At 41.0% G+C, this 6000-nt stretch overlaps 1 protein-coding gene across 1 annotated transcript in view; it reads left to right on the plus strand.

Annotated features, from left to right (window-relative positions):
- The window catches only part of RAB31 (RAB31, member RAS oncogene family), a 117112-nt gene that overhangs the window by 92150 nt on the left and 18962 nt on the right, over positions 1–6000 (plus strand). The window lies entirely within an intron of this gene.

A 6000-nucleotide genomic window follows, 5' to 3' on the forward strand; every position in this document is an offset into this window, starting at 1 on the left:
CTTTATATAAATGGAATAACCCTGTATGTTTTATATGATGAATGTTGCTTGCACTCAATATACCTGGGAAATTCATCCCAATGACAGCTGTATTTTGTACATTTTCATGGCTGTATACTGTTCTGTTTTATGAGTGTAATGCAATTTATCTGCCCATCTTACTGTTGATGGATATTTGAGTTATTTCTGGTTTGGTGCTATGATGAACATTGCGTCCTGAACGTTGTTGTACATCTCATAGTGTCACGTGTATACGAGTTTAATTGCTGAGTCACAGGGTGTGCAAATGCTCAGTTTTACTCGGTAATGTCAGTGTTTTTCCAAAGTGAATATCAGTGCAGCATGAGACTTCCTGTTCACTAAGTCTTAATACCATAAGATGTTAAGGTGTAGAGTGATATCTGATAGTAATTTCAGTTTGCACTTTCCCAGTTACCAATAAGATGTACTGGGTGCATCTTTTTATATTTTTATTGGCCTGTCAAGCAAGTTTACTTTTGTGTGAAGAGCCTGTCACTTTTTCTATTGGGTCATTTACCTTAATCCTTGTTTATTCATACAATTTAAAAACATATATATGTGTGTATATATATATGCACATACATGTTATATACATATATATTTGATGCTATAAATATATGTGTTGAAATATCTTCTTCAAGTTTATGTCTCACTTTTGACTTTATGTTGTCTTTTTATCATCAGAAATCTTTAATTTCTATGTAATAGTATGCATTCATTTTTTCCTTTATGCTTTTTTGGGGGGTTGGGAATGGGAGGAGAAGGAGGAATCAGCCATGTCTCCAAGCAGCCCTAGTTCCTTTTATTGGAAAATGGTTTTTAGAAACTAAGATCTAAGCTGGGTGTGCTTGTTGCTACTGGGGTGTCATTGGGCATAGACTCTTTAAGTGAACAGAGGTAGAAAATATATGCATGTATGCTAACCTGAGTATGCACACGTATCTGTAATTATTTCTATATCTATCTGTATCTAGATCAAGGTAAACATAAATTCATATTGACAGTTCTGATTCTAATCCAGAACCACATGACTCATTATAACCTTCTTTAGTGTGTGTGGGAGGGATGTTTTAAAAAGTCATCAACTAATGTCTGACTAAGCTGAATGGTAAGCTTTTGTTCCTGGAGATTTCTTATAGATAAACAGTAATCTTTTCCCTTTGACTTTACATGCTGTCCCAGATTTCAGAGTTTCAAAATGTAACTTCTATTAAGAAAAATGGCACCGTATTCGTTATAATTATATGCTGTTCACTTAGGCAGTGGACTGATGAATCGAATGCTTACTGTGTTCCAGACACTATTATAAGTAGTGTATGTTAACCTTCACAATCCTATGAAAGAGTTACAGTTATTCTCCCATCTTATTAATAAGGAAACTGAGGCACAGAGATTAGGGAGCTTGTCCCAGGTCTTGTAGCTAAGAGGATGTAGGGGCCCGGCTTTAAACCTGGGTAATCTGTTCTAGAGCTGATGTTCTTGACCATCCTGCTATATTGTATCTCATAAGAAGTGTGAACAGGATCCAGGAGGGAGAATAATTTCTGAACTACTGAGAGAAAATGACAGCTGATTTGATTCTGCTCAAAGGATTTGGAACTAGTGATTCTTTCCAATGGTTCTTTCAGGCCTTTTCAGGATTAGCCCAAATTTCTGTCTGAAAAGGATTATTAAGAAGCCAAGGAATGGCCAGGTCCCCTAGAGACCCTGTGCTTTCTGTTTGGTCCTCATTCGATTTGAATTCTGACACTCTTTATGGGAAACAATCCATTTAAGTCTGTGGTGAGAACCTGACACTGCTTGTTAGAACTTGACACCAGGAACTTGGCCCCAGGTGAATAGCAGTTATGGACACACGTTAATATGCAGGCAAGTCCCCATGGGAACAGAAATTCTTCCCAGGGCACACATATCAGGTGCTTTGATCATTGTAAAAGGTTATTGCCCAATCAGATATTAATTGTGAAGGTGGCAATTCTTTGTTTTGTTTTTCACTTAAAAAAAAAAGTTCATTTTAGTGTTAGCTTCACCTCACAAATAAGCCAACCCAATTATCTAAAAAAAAACACACACACAAAAAAACCACACTGGGATTTTAAAGAGATTTTGCTGCTTTAATTCTTGCTAAAGTGGTTGCTTCATCTGTGTGTTGCATGAATATCTTGGATATTTAGACAAAATATGGGCTAATGGGAGCACAGCAATCCCTGGTTATTCATTCCAGTGGCTGACACAGGAGGGAGCGGGGAAGACAGGGGCTGCTTCATGGCACACCACAGCTTCTGCGTACAGCCTGCAGCCTTCCTCTGCTGGATTTTGATGGAATGTTGTGAATGGTTTCCATTGCTTTTGGCTAGAATAGCTTAAACATGTGGGATGGTTTTGACAAAAAATAATTCCACCAGACATTTAGCAGCTGTCTCCTGCTCACTGTTGGCTTGCTACTTACTCATGGCTTAGTTGGTTGTTTAAGCTTGACCTTGGCAAGGGGCTGTGGCTGGAGCAGAGAGTAAAAATCCAGGGCAAACATTTTTAAATGAAATGTTGTATTTCAGGAGTCTGGAAGGATATAAAATGCTATTGCTGTTATGGTATTTGCTGTTATTGCTGTTATGCTGTTATGGTGTTTAAAAATACAACATACACAACTAGAACCTACCTGTACCACCAAAGATTTTGCTTGGGAAGAACTTGTGAGAGCACTACTATTTTATCACTTATAAAATTGTGTCTGAGAAATGTATAGTCATGCTTTAACGACGAGGATATGTTCTGAGAAATGATGTCATTAGACAATTTCATCCTTGTGTGAACACCATACAGTGCACTTATATAAACCTAAATGGTATACCCAACTGCATATTTAGACTATATGGTACAACCTGTTGCTCCTATGCTACAAACCTGTATAGCATGTTACTGTACTGAATATTGTAATCATAACACAATTTAGTAATTTAATAAATCAACTTAGGTGTAATTAGCTGGTCATAGGGAAAATAGTTTAAAACGAACAAGGATTTATTTTTTTTAATTTTATTGATTTTTTTACAGAGAGGAAGGAAGAGGGATAGAGAGTTAGAAACATTGATCAGCTGCCTCCTGCACACCCCTCACTGGGGATGTGCCCACAACCAAGGTACATGCCCTTGACTGGAATCGAACCTGGGACCTTTCAGTCTGCAGGCCGACGCTCTATCCACTGAGCCAAACCAGTCAGGGCAGAACAAGGATTTAAATGTAAAATAACAAATTCCTAAAAGTTAGAGAAAGGAGGTGAATTTTAAAAACAATTTTGAAATTGCAATGAACTTTAATCATGATACAGAACTCAGAAGTCAGAGAGGAAAATGATCAATAAGTCTGACTTACACTTTTTGTGGCAAAAATGTCACAAACAAGATTAAATACAAATGATAAGCTGAGAGAAACGTGGACACTATATTACAAAGGGCTAGGTTCTTTAATATACAAAGAACAATTTCAAATAAAAAAAGAATTCTAACAACTCAAACCCAAGTGACAGAGGACATGCACAAGAATGTCAGAGAACAAGAAATATGAAAAACTGCTCACCATGTTTGAATAAAAGTTACTCAGAATTAATGTCAGGTTTTTCATATGGAGAAAGGACTGTAAAATATAATCCAATTTTACTTTTGGCATGATTTATGGAAATTACTGCGTTAAGCAAGTTGGCTGATATAGCCTGTGTTCCCTCATTCTTTTGTGGAATGGTAATGACTAGACTGGGAGACTTCTGGGGCCATGAAATGGAGGGGTTGAATCAAAAACACCTATGAAAGGCCTTCAGACTTTGAAGTAGGTGGAGCCTCCTATTTACTTGGTTCCTCTATTTGCATCATTTCCTCACTCTTTAGTATTCTGTAAGAAAATGGTGTCATGTCATTACCCTTGCTGATACAGCTTTGTAAAGAGACACTGATATGCCACTTAGTATGGGGCAGGTATTGTTTTGAGCACTTTATAATATCAACTTAACATTTAAAATTGTTGTAAAGCATTTGCCCCATCAGGGAGAATGAGGAGCATAAGACCCGAGGGAAGTGGACTTGAAGGGGCTGTCTATTGAAGGAGAAAATAATTCTCATTCTCTGAGTAACACACTTGAACTGCCTTTCTCCCATCAGCTACTTCCTGGTCATCCGTGAGAGATTCTGAACTATAACCTATGGCTAGAGCATACCCTTCAGCACACGTGGGCTCAGTGGAAGTCATCTGTCTCCACTGACTTTCAGAAGGAACCCAGGGAACTGAACCTTCCCAGTGAACCCCTAGGAGGCATAGAGCATTATTCCACCTTAGCCTGCTGGTCTGATCCTCTCCCTCGCAGGTAGGGTTTCAGGAACGCCTCTTGGTGTACCTGTCCCCCTCTCTCCCTTCCCTCAGTGGAGGAGGATCATGGACAATTAAACAGCCTTGGAATTAGAATGAGTCAGCTGCCATGTTGCCAGGTTCCACCCATGAACAACAAAACAAGGACCCTTATTGGTCAGCACAGCCTGTTGAAAAGTCCGGGGCCCACAAGAATGTTGTTCCCTGACCTCCCTTCCCTGCCTCGAGCCTCTGAGTGCTGGGCCAGCTCAGGCTGTGCGTCTGACACACATGACAGGCTGATGTGTGGACCATACTGGGATATAAGCTGATTAACAGCAGAGCCTGGGTCTAGCAGGAGACTCCCCCTTTTATGTTGCTTGCACCCTAGGCCTCCCTCCTGGCCCATTTGGAAGGGTGGGTGAGCCTCTGCCTTCAGGACTTTTTAGTTGACATTCTCAACACTCCCCACGCTTTCCCGTAAGTCCACATGGAGACCTTCCGCTAGCCCAGTGGTTCTCAACCTTGGGTTGCACATTACAATCACCTGGGAATCGTTTTTAAAATCCTGATTTCTGGGCCTCGTTCTCCGGAAATTCTGTTTCTTTGTTACTAATGTTGTGGCCCCACCCCATAACAAAGAAACAGAATTTCCGGAGGATGAGGCCTAGAAATCAGGATTTTAAAAAGATTCCCAGTGGATTCTAATGTGCAGCCAAGGTTGAGATCCACTGCTCTAGCCCAGTGGTCGGCAAACTGTGGCTCGCGAGCCACATGCGGCTCTTTGGCCCCTTGAGTGTGGCTCTTCCACAAAATACCACGTCCGGGCGCGCACGTACAGTGTGATTGAAACTTCGTGGCCCATGCGCAGAAGTCGGTTTTTGGCCTGGGCGAGTCTATTTTGAAGAAGTACTGTTGATATTTGGCTCTGTTGACTAATGAGTTTGCCGACCACTGCTCTAGCCGAATCCTCTCTGCTGAAGGTAATTTGGGGATGACTTTGTCATTCAATCAGTTAACAAATACTCATTGATTGCCTCCTAGGTGCCATGCGGTGTTATGATCCCGGCACACTAAAAAACTGTGGTCCTGATATCTAGAAATCCACAGCCTATTTTTGAGCCACACAACCTCACAAGGATGATAATATTATGCTTGCATATGCACAGGTGTAAGGGCAAGAGGGAAGAGCATTTTCTCTGGAGGGAGGGAATGCTGGACTGAGCTCTCCAGGAGGCCACGGTGGAAGAGCGCCAAGAGAATCGGGAGGGTTGGACGGGGGAAGAGCAGGTGCATGACCCAGAAACAGACACAAGCACAGTAAGTTCCCAGAATGATCACTTGCTTGGAATGGCTGTAACGTCGGGTGTGAACAGGGGGAATGAGACATGAAGCCTTGTTCTGCTACCTGTTGGGTTTTATTCTGAGGCAATTGGTATATAGAAGAATTCTATTCACATGAATACTTGATAGATTTGCAGTTTTGAAAGATTCCCATGGTGAGCATGTGGGTAGTGAATTGTAGGAGGCTGGAGGACCAGTTAGAGAAGCATGTTTAGTTTTTGTTGTGGGGAGACAGCGTAAGTGTCATGGCTAGAAACTGAGTTGACTTGCTAGCAATTTGTTTAGCACAGGTTTGCTGTG

Source organism: Myotis lucifugus, unplaced genomic scaffold, assembly GCF_000147115.1.
Source record: "Myotis lucifugus unplaced genomic scaffold, Myoluc2.0 scaffold_58, whole genome shotgun sequence".
Lineage (NCBI taxonomy): Eukaryota > Metazoa > Chordata > Mammalia > Chiroptera > Vespertilionidae > Myotis > Myotis lucifugus.